Raw genomic sequence first — 13712 nt, 5'->3', positions numbered from 1 at the left:
GTGGGCACCCAGCCCCTCATGCAGTAATACATCATTAAATGATATTTAATCTCTTCCCCTTCCCTGTCTCTCTGCCCCCCAAGCAGAAATAATTGCTCTTGGCATCTGTCAGTATAGGCCGATTATGAGCGCTTAGAAAACAGGGACAGGCCTTATTCCATTTTTATGGCCCTGTACTTGACCACTTAATGGGTACTCCATTCGTGTCTAATGGATGAATCACATTTAATTTCGTTCCTGATAAATTTTCACCAGCCTTTACACTGGGAAATCTGTTAACAAATGTGATTTAAAAAAAAAAAAAATTCCAAAATTGGCTTAGTATCTAAATAGCCAATAACAGTAAACTATTGCAGGATTCCTATATATTTATAGACTCTACTGCTCCTATAAGAAAAATGATGTTTAAATTTAGTATCTCATTGTCAGATCTTGGGAAATGCTTTAAGGAGAATCTATGTACTAATAATATAAATCTCAAGAACCGGCCCAAGAAGAAGCAGGCATCGTCTAGCAAACTGTTCCTAAACTGAAGTTTAAAGTCTGGGTCTCTGCTGAACTATTGGGCAGCTTCCCAGGACAGCTGCTTGGTTTGAGGAGCACAGTGCAAAAAGAAAATATGGGGCTCCTTGTTCAAGAATTATTATAAATTTCGGCTGGGTGCGGTGGATCACTCCTGTAAACCTAGCACTCTGGGAGGGCAAGGCAGGTGGATCGTTTGAGCTCAGGAGTTCAAGACCAGCCTGAGCAAGAGCGAGACCCCATCTCTGCTAAAAATAGAAAGAAATTATATGGACAACTAAAAATATATATAGAAAAAATTAGCCGGGCATGGTGGCACATGCCTGTAGTCCTAGCTACTCAGGAGGCTGAAGCAGGAGTATTACTTGAGCCCACGAGTTTAAGGTTGCTGTGAGCTAGGCTGACGCCATGGCACTCTAGCCCAGGCAGCAGAGTGAGACTCTGTCTCAAAAAAAAAAAAAAAAGAAAAGAATTATTATAAATTTCAAGATGGCAACAAGAGAGCCTTAACCCAAGAACAATGTCCCTGAAGCCAGCCCTTCTGTGGCCCTCTCCCCACAAAGCTTGCATTTGCCTATATCCCCAGGGGGAAGGGGCCTTCAAATTTTTGTGAGCAGGTACCTAAGAAGAGAAGGGCGAGCTGAGAAATAAGACAGAACTTGCATTAATGGTACAATATAGTGTCTGCTACTATAAGAACAGGGTCTGAAGCCTTATAAACAGAAACTGTGACTAGCAAAGCTTGGACACAAGTGGTGCCACTTCCAGGCCAGGGTTTGATGGGGGCAGAATGGAGTGAGCATTCTCCCTGTTTCTGCTAGTACTCCCACGGCAGAGTGAATTGCAACAGTAATAGAGCACCTGTTGGCCTATGGAGGGTTCTTTGGTTTGAGGATGCATCAGACCAGGGTTCTGGGCAGGACAGCATCCCTCTCCAGAGGACCCAGACATTGAGGCAGTGAGCAGAGGGCCCTCACCAGCCTAGCAGGCCAAAGACCCTGAGCCTAGGGGAGAAGGCAGAGTAACCTGGTGCTTGAGCACATGCAAATGTACTTGGAAAACTCCCCACAAACAACTGGGGGATCCTCTAGAGAAGGAGCTCAGATATGCTGTCAGCAAGTGGGGAAGGTGAGCCAGAAGTGTAGATTATTAACGTCAAGCTCAAGGTAACTCATTTGCACCTTCAGGCTGGTAGGACCTGGGGAAAAGCAGGTGGCACTAGAAGCAATGTAAAGATGTATATGTCTCATACTTTTAATTCTCTTTGATCTTAGGCTCAAACTTAACTCTGCCCTACAGAAATCTAAAATTTAATTCTACTTCAGGATAAATTATAAGCTTCCCAAAAGAGTACACATCCAAAATGAATTTATTAATATAAATATGATTTCAAGTTTTCTAATATTTTAATACTTCTACATTTTATTGACATTTAAACACTGTGAAATTAAGAGGCAATAGAATTAATTAATAATATACATGACAAAGTAAAGAAAATATACCTGAAAACAAATACTTGTGCATAAAAGTAAAAGAGAAGTATGATATATATCTACTGTGTGTTAGATACTATGCTTGGTTTTTCAATTGTTATCTAATGTAATATAAAATGGTTTCATTTAATATAAATCTTATTTTAGGGTATTTTAGTATAAACTTAAAAAATGAAAAGAGATTTTCTTTAACTATGGGAATATTTTTAAAGGATGATTAACATGCTAAGAAATATGCCATCTATTGCATCATAAATTTCAAAAGCTCTCAATACAACTTATATGCGTATATGTTTAATAAATGTGAGCTAAACCAAATGATCAATAATTTGTTCATAATTTTAGAACAGTATTTCTCAAACTTTCAGAGCATCAGAATCCCCCGGGGGGGCTTGGTAAAACAGATTGTTGGCAGCTCCCCTTCCATGGTTTCCATTCAGTAGGTTTGGGGTGAGCCCCAAGAATTTGCATGTCTAACATGTTCTCAGGTGATTGATGCTGATTCTTCTGACTCTGTGTGACACTTTGAGAACCACCCCTATAGAATATTCCAGATTAATTCTTTTCCCTCTCAACATTTTGAAGTGTATAAAATACTTCCCGCCACAATTTACCAAAAAAAGTCACTTCCACATATATATTTTGAAATTATAATAATATGCTCCCTAAGAAACAAATGACTCATTCTCCTAAGAAGACAATAAATTTCCATAAAAGGTTTCCCTTCCATGCTTCCAGTTTCTGTTGCCCTGGCCTTTCTTTCCGAAGTGAATTCAAGTGAAAAACTCAATAGCATTTGAGAATTGACCCAAAGCTTCCTCTGCCCGAGAGAACCCTAAATCTTTGCTTGCACATTCTCTTACTATGATCCCATTAGGATAATAGTATGTGGAAATTTTCATGTTTCCTTTGGGAGTCTCAGGGGTTATTAAATTCTTCCAAGTAAATATGATGTGCCATGCACTGTCAGTTCAATTAATCAAAATCATCTCTGGTTTCTGAAGAAAAAGACTGGTTAGATTTACGAGCACCAGGAAGAATTAATCTGGAGGGTCAAGACCACATTGTTTCACCCTAACAATCAACATCCCCCAGAACATAACTCTGTGAGCTCAAGGCCCTTCTCTGCCCGGTTCACTGCTGGAACCTTTAGAACACAGTAGCTGCTCAATAAGTGCATTTTGAATGAATGCAAGTGCAGGATACAATTTCAGTTTTGCTCTAACACTGATTTCTTTGCCACTATTTCACATCTTTATTTTTAAAATGGGAATTCTGTTCTTACGACATCTCCCGACATCTATGTAGATGGGCTTCGGAGGTCCGTGAACCCTCAACAGTCATTTGGGGAATTTTGCAAGTATTTGCACACTGCATTTTTCTGGGGACTAATTATCAATTTTTTCAAAGCAGACTGATTTTTTTAAGATGAAGAACTACCAAGAGCTAGTAATTTAAAAGACTCAGAATTTGGGAAGGTACACCTGTCAAACGGTAACGCAGGTATATCCAAAGGTAAGCTTAGGGAGGACAGAAACCTGCCATAGAGCAGAGGAGCAAAAGCTCCCTGGATCTTGACTTTTTGTATGAATACAAGCCATGAAAGCAGGGTCTCATGGTCTTTAAAAATACATGTATTCAGAGTTTTTATGAGTTTAGTATGACAGCCTTTACCACCAAAATAAATTTTTTTAACAAGCTAACAAATCACTACTTTCATTTATAGACTGTTTATTCAAAAGCAATGGAAAGGTTGCATCTAACTAGGAAAACCACCACACAGCATCATTTCAAAAGACATGGAGGAAATGATTTCCCTGACTCTTCTTCTGGAAAATTATTAGAACCAACTGATAATTTTTGGCAATATGAAGCCACAATCTAACAAGTTAATTCTAACTTTTCCCCATCTGTAAACCCCAAAAGGATGTGGGCTTTAAAATATGTAAAATCAGCAACCCCAGATTAATCTACCAGCTAGGAAAAACTAGCTATTTCTAAAGATGGAAATACTACTATATCTTATATTGTTCAATAGAAATAAAATTCATTATTTGCACAGAACTTGATTCCCAACAATTGCCTGAATTTGAATCATTCAGTTTTTTTTTTTCTACCTCAGCTATGATTGCATTCCATGAATCATTCAGTTTTTACCAGGAAAAAATCTAAAACTTAAGTCCCAGTTTAATAGCACACAGGTGACCATTTTGTTGGAATTCGTCTATTTTACCTACTCAGCTTTACTCAAGCTACTAGAACAAATTAGATACTAGATACAAAGTATATAATCCTATATATTATACAAAAGTAAAAACAAGGCCTTCTCTCAGGCAGCTTGATAAAAGGAAATTATATATTTTTTCCATATAGAATATTGATGCTATGACTTGGAAAACTACAAACAGTGTTAGCAAGACAGTTATCTAAATGAGTTAACAAATTATCAGGATACAGCAACCAGATTAAATATAATCTCTTTGGAATATTACTACTGTAGAACCTTAATATTAAGGGAAGATTTTTAATCAGATTTAAGTTGTTCGATCATATTCTACAGATGCCGTGACAAACAAAATTTGCTTTATTATTAATTAAATAGAGATAATGTCCCCCAATTTTGAAATCCCAGGGCAGCTCTCAAAAGAAAATTTGTATCAATACATAATGCACAGCCTTCTAGATGGAAATTTTGTACTTTAAGTTGCATAACAATTTGCAGATTTTATCCCAATCCATATTGTTATCAGATGTTGAAAATTTTGACTCAATTATTGAAATCCCTTCACAATCCATTCTCTTACTTATACATTAACTCAGTGTCAGCAGTGCCTCTGAAGCAAACCTTTCCAGGAGGATGAGGATTTCTCTCGCTTCCCCATGTAACCACACAACAACCCTAGTAAGTACGTATGTCCCCCACCAGACAGAAAAAAGAAACTGAGACACCGAAAGGTTGTTCAGGTTGCACAGCTAAGAAATCGAGGATTTGACCCAGGTCTATAGGACTTCAGAGGACATGCTCACTTTCTTCTAGCTTAGAGAATCCTAAATAAGTGTTTAGTTCCTCTACCACATACATACACTGTCCTTTTGAAGAGAAAGGAATAGCAGCAATGAACTAAAACAGAAATTCAAATGGCAATTAGTTAGCTGATTGGCAAGACTGCTACCATTTATCCCAAATTTTCAAAAACTGCCCAGAATCAAATGAAATTTATAGAAATTCTAGAATTGCATCAACATTATACACCAATTTTCCAGCAAAATTCAATTCAATTCAACAAATATTTATTGAACTCTTTAGATATTCAAAGTATAGTTTTCAAACAATAGTAAAGCACTAAGAAATGAATCAATTTTGCCAGAATATTAAATTTAAGAAAGCAAAATAGTCAGCCCAACCATTGGCAGTCTCTACTAAGAACCATCACAAACCACTGGTCAATCTGGAACTACATCTCACTGTGAGCAATTAAACTGACCACTCATTTTATATTTTTATTAAAGTCCTCTTTTTGGCATGTTTTATTACAATGCATATAGTGAAAGGATATCAAAAGCTGAAAAGTTCTTTTTAAACAAAAGTGCAGGAATACATAACTTGAAACATATTGTGATATTGATAGGTCATTCAGCAGAAATCCCAGAGCGATCATTGGAAAGCATCACCTCTGACCAGGTACCTGAGTGTTTCAATCCTGTGCTTTATAAGAATGTTCATTTCATTTTATTGTATCTCAATCTAATTTTAGGTTTTAGGAGCCAACTTTTTAGTCATCCCAATAATTTCATGTTAACTCCTAAGATTAAACTTGGGAAAATGGCAAGTATAGGAGGATCGAGTATAGGACAACTGTCATACCCCACAGGATTACAAACTCTTCCTTTGGAAACAAATCAAACTGGGAAGAAAAGGCAAAAGTATTACCACCAGTGGACTAACCATGAAGTTTAATTAAAGCAGGAATTACAGAACTAGAGAGTATGTCTTTGTCCGTCAGCCCCTCGTGACCTCCTCTGTAGCCTCGGGAAATATTTCATCCTAGTTAACACTATTATACATGAAATCTTGCCTCAATTTTATAGGGATTTAGTCATGTGGAATTCTGTAATTATTGGTTTCCAGACAAATATAATTCAGAGATGGGAGACAGGCAAAAAATGGAGAAACAAAATAATTCACAAGCATGAATTTGGCACATTGTCTTTCTTCTCAGCCAGACCTTTCATTTGAATAATTAAAGAATCAAAACATGACAACCATTTAAACTCTATGTTTGCCCTAGATATAATACAATGCGATTTACAGGCCCGGGAGGAGGTGGGGGGGAATCTCTGGAGGCTGAACTTCCTAGTCATCGTTCATTTGCTATAAGATGGCCTCGCACCAAATCCGATGGTCTTCTCGTCCATTTTAATCTTTCTCAGCTAGACTTGTTGGCATTTTTACTCTGAGCTGTGTCTCGCTGATAAATAGAACAAGATAAAAATAAGAATCCTTCCTGAGCGCTTCATGAAGTCGTAGTTTCTTACCGAGTCTGACCATTTAAGAGTATTTCATAAGTCTATTCCATAAAGTCTTTAACCGGTCATCTAGGAGTTTGATACACCTACTTGGCTAATTGCAGAATGTCTCCAGAGCCTGTGAGTTTTGCCGTTCAACATGAAGCCTACAATGGGCCGACTAACTGTTTTCTGATCTGAAGTAGCTCTTTTACACTGAGAAAGATGTGAATGACCTCTCTCGTGTTTGCTCGGGTGAAAGTCAGGAGGAGTGGAGCAAGACTGATATTCACTCACAGACCCAGAGTAAATGACAAATGACATTTTCCCTTTGTGATCTTTGGGATTTTTGTTGACTTATTTGGAGGCTTTTGTTGGATCCCAAGAAATGGCCTGTGGCTGAGGCCTATTCTAGCGATTTCCACGCTCCATCTGTGGAATCCATCAACGGGGCATTTGCCCTCATTCAGGGTTCTGACACCTGCCTAGCAGGGCGCAGGAGACACAAAGGAAGCCGGAGTGGATGAGAAAGGGGAGGTTGGGGTGGGTTTTTTTTTCAGAGACGGGAGGAGGGGGGAGGTTGAAATGGATGCCCAGTAGGGGTTAATCCAAGCCAGTTGAGAGACTTCAGCACCTGGAAGCTTCTCTTCCACATTAATTCACAAGCTAAGAAGTAATCAGTGACATTTTTTTAAGTGTTTTGAAATTGTATATGTGAAGAGGGAAAAAAGAGATATACACCACCAAAAGGAACAAACCAAAGATTTACAATAAAATCCCAAGGTACAGCTAGAAATTGTGTATAACCAAACAAATTATCAAAGCAATAAATTGAACTTTCCAGAATTCTTAACCCAGAACTAAGATTTGAGTAATTGTTATTTTGTTAGTCGATAAACTAGGAGAGATGGTTTATAACCTAATCAGAGGTCTAAGGAGGGTGAGTAGAGGGGTCTTGTTTTGTTTTTATTCCCTCGACAATTTCTCCCCCAAGTGTGCCAGCAAGACTCTTTAGGGAATGCAAAAAAAAAAAAAAGACGATTTTTGGCAAAGATATGCTGGACTTTCTCAGGAAAGGTTCTTTCAAAAACACCAAATCTAATTAAGATCCTCTAGCCAGTTACCTACTCTTGTTCCTGCTCGGCAGTCCCCCAGTTTTTGGCCAGAAAAAAGTAACGCTACTCCCCTCCCTTCCAACCCAAGCCCTTCCCTCGGAAGCTGCCGTCTCACAGCACGAGGTCATTAGAAGGAAAATAAGCTCCTGCCAGGTTGGGGCTAATCAAAATAGCACAAATAAACCCTGACACTCAACAACTCCCCGAGTGCCTGCTGCCCTGGGAGGCGAGTACAGATTGGTTATGAATATGGCCAGCCCTGGGCAGTCCAGGAGGGCCAGCCGTGTGCTCCATCGCCCTGGAGTTATTATAAATGCGCAACATGGACAGTTGAGTGTTTATTTAAGATAAGGGCTGACAAGCAGAGGCTGGCAGAACAACCGAGCTGCCTCCAAGGTGCTGAACTGCGCGACCCAAAGATGCCTGCATCCTGAGGGTCTGAGCACTTCGAGTTTCAGGTGCCCGCCGGATTTCTGTCCGCATTTCCTTGGGAAACCTTTCTCTGGTTGGAGTTCTCTCACAACAGCCACCACCTGACTATTAGTCATTTAAAAGGCCTCCTTTGTAACAACACAAGAAAGAAAGCTGTATTTCTTCTTCATTTTTTTCAAGCAGCTCTGCCAGTGATTATTTTTAGTAGCTGCATTTGCTGGTACGTTTAAGTAAAAACATGCTTGTGCTTTTCTCATCTCCTAATACGAGCAATGTTTTGCTTAAGGGAGCCACAAAATCCCAACCAAGCTGTACCTCTTTAAGCACCTCCTTTCAAAGGTTTAAAGCGAAGGAGGAATCTGTTACGGGTTTAGTAACCCTGACACTGACCCAAATTAACCCAGTGGCTTCTTAAACCCCTTATTTTGCAGGTTACGTGTGTGTAACAAGAATTCCTTTTCCAACATGAATCCCTCCCATCAAACGAGAATATCACCCTTCCCTACCCGCCCCTCGCAAATGACTATTTGCAATATTTTTTTTTCACTTGACTTTTTAAAACTCCACGGTAACCACCGCCAAAGCATTTCAAAGAAAAAAAGAGACTAAAGCCCCAAGAAAATGTGTTACTATTCAATTAGGAAAACTGATTAGTTAACTAATTAATCAGCTAACAGCTTTCTAAGAATAGTCTCCCGTGATGAGAACTTTCTCCCTCAAGAGCTTACAAGTCAGTCATAATTAAAATTAAGAACCGGGGCCACTATTCATAGTAAGGCTTCGTGCCTCTAACAGCAGCAAGCTGAGCTCTAGTTTCCTGGGACTGGATTGCAAGGAGCGAGGGAAGGTAATCTGCACACTGAAGGGGAATAGGAAAACAGTAGTTCTCCTGAAAGGAAAAGGGCCAAGTGACTTTTATTTACAATTGCCAAGAGAGAGGCCATTATTGACCATATGTGCCACAATTGCCCTCTTATCTCAGCCTGGCCATCATGTCCTTTGGGAGCTGTTAATGAACTGGGTAATTGAGCTGCTGACATGTGTTACCAAAACAAAACAATAGGAAGAAGAGACAAATGAACATTTTATTTGCCAATCAGAGTAGGTTCAGCTTTTCACGGAGCCACAGCTAAGTAACTGACTGAATACATAAAACAGTGCGTTGAAAGCAAGCAGATGCAGACACAATAATAGTTAACTGACAGCTTATGGCCCATCTGTGCTTAACATTTTGTTAAAGAAATTACTTGACTTGCTAAAGAGACAAATCATACAGCTGCCCCGAGTGCTGCATTATAAGAGATAAATCATTAGCTAAACTGTTTCATGCTTAAAATGACAATGCTTATTAACAGTTATGTTGGGACATTTTGTCAGCACAGCTTGACACAGTTATTACTTACGAAAAATGTGACAACTCATAGATATCCCATGGAATTGGGTTAGGAAAAAAAGAACACTGCAAACAATTTGAAAGAACAATAGGCATTTTTAATCTCTCACGATTAAATATGCATTTCAGAGATGCTATAAATGAAAAAAACTATGAAATAGAACATAAAATCATGTTTTGTGCAGTAATTATGTACCTTTCTTCCATTTACATCTTATTTATTCAAAACTGCAGCATAGTAGAAATGCTCTGAGTTGATTACTATTAATTTCACCAATGATAGAACAAAAATTAAGCAGATTAATTGTTTCTAGCCACTGTACTTTTCCAGATATACCCATTTCTTCCTTTGGAAAAATATTTCTTTAATAGGAAAAAATATATGTTGCAAAAGACTAGTTTTATGAGGGGATTTAGCTTATGTTTTTTGTTGCTGCATCTGAATTGAAGCCACACGTTTTTGTTTAAGTGTGTTTCAGCCATTGCCATGTAGACCAACCCTGAAATCATGCCTAGGAAAACTGGTTAACTACAAGCAGAACGCGGATCTCTCAAAGCCCTTCTTGTGAGAGTTTCTTCACCATTATGGGCAAAATTAACTTAATAGTAATAATGATAAAAGAAAAGCAGCTATTTATTAACCTGATGACAGCTGCTTGCTATACCCAACCACTACTCTCTGGTTGGTCCTTTGTGTTTGTTTTCTTTCATTTTTACCCAAACCCTCTTTGGAAAGGTATTGTCATACCCATCTTACAGATGAGCAAAGATGAGGTTTACAATGATGTAACTTGCCTGATTCATGAGAGCTCAGAGAAGCTACCTTAATATAGAATCTTATCAGCATTTGAGGAGTAGGATTAAGGAGAATTGAAAGAAAAATTGTAGCCAGTATCCTCACATTTTTTTCTTCCTGGCCTACAGAGCCAAGACTCAGATATCACAGTCAACACTATAAATCAGTTGTGAAAACATGAGCATAAAAGGTGCATAATATTTTCAGTGGTGCTTGGTATAGGTGAAAATTATGTTAGGTACAGTTACTAAGAAAGAACTCCGGCTATGAAACCTAAGCCTTAGCTGTATTTACAGAGCTTTAAATAGGACAAAATGTGTTCAATTATGACATAATTGACGAAAACAAAGAACTACTTTGCCTTCATCTTGATTTTCCACTATCAACTATTTTTGCTGTTGCATGCATGAGTTGTTTTAAAGTCAACAAATAAACTAAGGCTCAATATGTCAAAGAGGTAACAAGTTACACAGAAAGCCTTTCAGGAGGTAGAAAACAAAAAGATTCTTTTGCCATCCTTATTAAGTCAAGACTACCCAAAGACACACAAAACCTAAACCGCTTTATCCACGACTAAATTTTTCCAGGATTAGCATGACACGAGTTGTTTGGAAAACAGAAGAAAAGCAAATTTAGAAGAAAGTTATATGCTACCCTTTTAGTGCCAGAAACCTACATAAACAGGTATGAATATAAATGACTAAGAGAACTGAAATGCCAGGGCAAAGCATTTATAAAATTGCAGAATCATTGGAAGAAACTCTAGGCCAATCCCCTCGTTTTACAGATGAAGCTCAGAGGGAACAAGTGGGGTTACCCCAGATCACACATCGTTCACCAACCATTTACTGAATACCTAAGAGGTGGCTGATATTGTCCTTGGAACCAGGGATGCAAATATGAGTAATATATGGAACCTAAACTCAAAAAGTAAAACTTCCACTCCAGTGCTCTTTCTACCAAGGCAAAAAGTGTCAGTATACATAGGAGTTAATCTAGCCATGCCCTGCAGCAACAGAAAGATTAAATACCCTCTCAAGGCTGGAAAACCTAGATACATTATTTACTAAATAACAGAACCACAAATTCTGCAAGCCTATGATCTTTAATATAGAGATCAAAATAATACATACATGATTTTAACTGGCACTTCCCATATGGTATTTCAAGATTGTTTCTTTGCTTCCCATTTTCTCCTGGATTCTATAAGGAAGAAAAGCAGCAGAGGAAGCTTGTTTTAAAAATCAAAATCTTATCTGGGTCAATTATTGCTTGTTGGAAGATAGAAAGAGGTAATAACTGAACATAAATGAAAGAGGAAACTCTTTTCCTGGAGGCAACAGAGAAGGCTGAGCTTAATCCTGGCTGGCAAAAGAATTAGTAGCAACATCAAGGTCATCATTAGAAATCATGCATGGGCTACCTACTGTGCGAGAAACACTTCCCTAGAGGCTGAGAAGAAGGGGATAATGAATCAGAAGAGAGTGTGATTCCTCGCCTTGCTTCTGCAAAAGTATGAGGTTCCTATCTAGACAGTGGGCTTTCAGATTAGTGTCACAGCTCACCAAAGGAGCCTGGGAGGAATTGGCAAACCAGTCAAAAGGACCAAATAGAGGATGTGAATGATTTATCACCAGCCTAGGGACAGCTGATTTTTGAAATTTTGTCTTCTTCTCTCCGTGTCTAAGCAACAGTTGCCATTGAACTCAGGAGAGGTGATAGGTTTGAGCAAAGGAAGCTTCATGTCACAGTGTCATGTCCTACAGCTTAGGAGACAGCCCAAACTACTTCAAATGCCCACTTGGCCACTTCTCGGATTTGGGGCAAGTTTATTAACTCTCTGAGCCAGTTTTCTCATCAGCAAAAGAGAGTTTAAAACATCTGCTTCAAAGTCTGGTTTTAAGGAAAGGAGGTAGTTTGCAAAACTCAACACAGTTCCTGACACACAATATATGCTCAGCAAATGTAATTTTCTCTGCACCCCCTTCCCCTTCCTGTTAACCAGCTCTACCAGGCATAAAGGAATAGCCTGAGAAAAATGTTCTCTATATTCTAAGACTGAGAGTGACATTGACTGCCAAAACTGTAGAGATATTTGTAGAAGTTCCGAAATTTGTGAAATAAGAGCATCTTCCAATATCACATCTACTTCCGCTTCTGAAGATCCTGCACATAATCAACCACTGTACGTATCCACTGAAACAAGATATTCCACTCTTGCTCTATACCTAATTCCCTTAAAAATCCAAAATGGAGGGCAGGGTTACTCAACTCCACCTGGCCCAGGACACGTGTCTGTACTGTGGGATCAAAGATTAGGGAAGCTATGAAAGTAAAGAAATTCTATGTTCTCAAATAACTCAGGGCCTAACCAAGAAGGCTGAGCTTAACAAAAGTCAGGCAACTAGCCTAAAAGAAATTAAACATGTGGCCTCTCCTTTATGCCAACATTCACATTGGTTTTCATGAGGAAGAACTTCTAATATGTTTGCTTGAAGGCAAATTCTTGTGTTCTCTACGTCTACTGATATGGATCTGTATAGGCAAAATGAAGTATGGTTTTGAGCAATGCACTATCTGACCATTTTGATTAGTGTCCACAGTCAATGTGAATAGTTCGGGTGCCCAATATCAGAAAAAAATATCAAGAATTTCTTCCGTAGCAGACTTCTGCATGAATTATTGGGCAAATGCCTTTCCTCACCACATTGTCTTTTCAGGAACAATCTTACAGAACTGGAGGGAAATGAATATGGAAGTGCTAGATTCAGGAAGGGAGGAGAGAAAAGAGGAGAGGGGAGAAAGAAGAGAAGAGAAGAGGGTCAACTTTCTTTTCTATAATAGCAAAGAAGAGTAATAAGGCAATAGGCAGTTCAGGAGTCAGTGGGTTGACTACAGCCACTCTTTTCTCCAAAAATCTCTGATGACAAGTCTTTTTGAGTTAGGAAAGCCTGTTCTGAGGGACTAGAGTTGGGAATAGGAGTCTGAACATGTGTCCTGATCCCTGACAGCTTTAAATAAATTAAGGCCTCTCCTGGGTAAAGACCAAATGCCGTCCCACCCATCCTGCCCGCCCACTCCAGCCAGTGACTTTACCTGGAAATCATCCTATCAACATGTCAAGACAAATGCCAACATTTAAAGAAACTGTTGCCAATTCAATTTAAACTCAAGCCCGTTCTTCTCATATGTTTATTCCTAAGAAGAGTTTCTTGGACAAAATATATTGTTTCTTATGTCATTGTGAGTTTTGTTTTTATATTATAAAGATACATTATATTATGAAATAAAATTTGGGCAATGTCTAAAAAGAAGAAACAATGATAGTCCCAAAATCCCAAACAATCACTATTGATTTTAAATTAGATAATTAGATTATACAGGTGGATCGATGGACAATAGATCAAAGATAGATATAGACTGACCAAACTCCTTTACTGTATTTCTTTTCATTC

General features: G+C 38.5%; 1 protein-coding gene across 3 annotated transcripts in view; it reads right to left on the bottom strand.

The window, feature by feature from the left end:
- PAX3 (paired box 3) overlaps positions 1 to 13712 on the bottom strand; it is a 90609-nt gene that overhangs the window by 28864 nt on the left and 48033 nt on the right. The window lies entirely within an intron of this gene.

This window comes from Eulemur rufifrons, chromosome 1, assembly GCF_041146395.1.
Source record: "Eulemur rufifrons isolate Redbay chromosome 1, OSU_ERuf_1, whole genome shotgun sequence".
Taxonomy (NCBI): Eukaryota; Metazoa; Chordata; class Mammalia; order Primates; family Lemuridae; genus Eulemur; species Eulemur rufifrons.
Note: the sequence above shows the minus strand (reverse complement) of the source record. Positions and strands in the feature narration are given on the sequence as shown.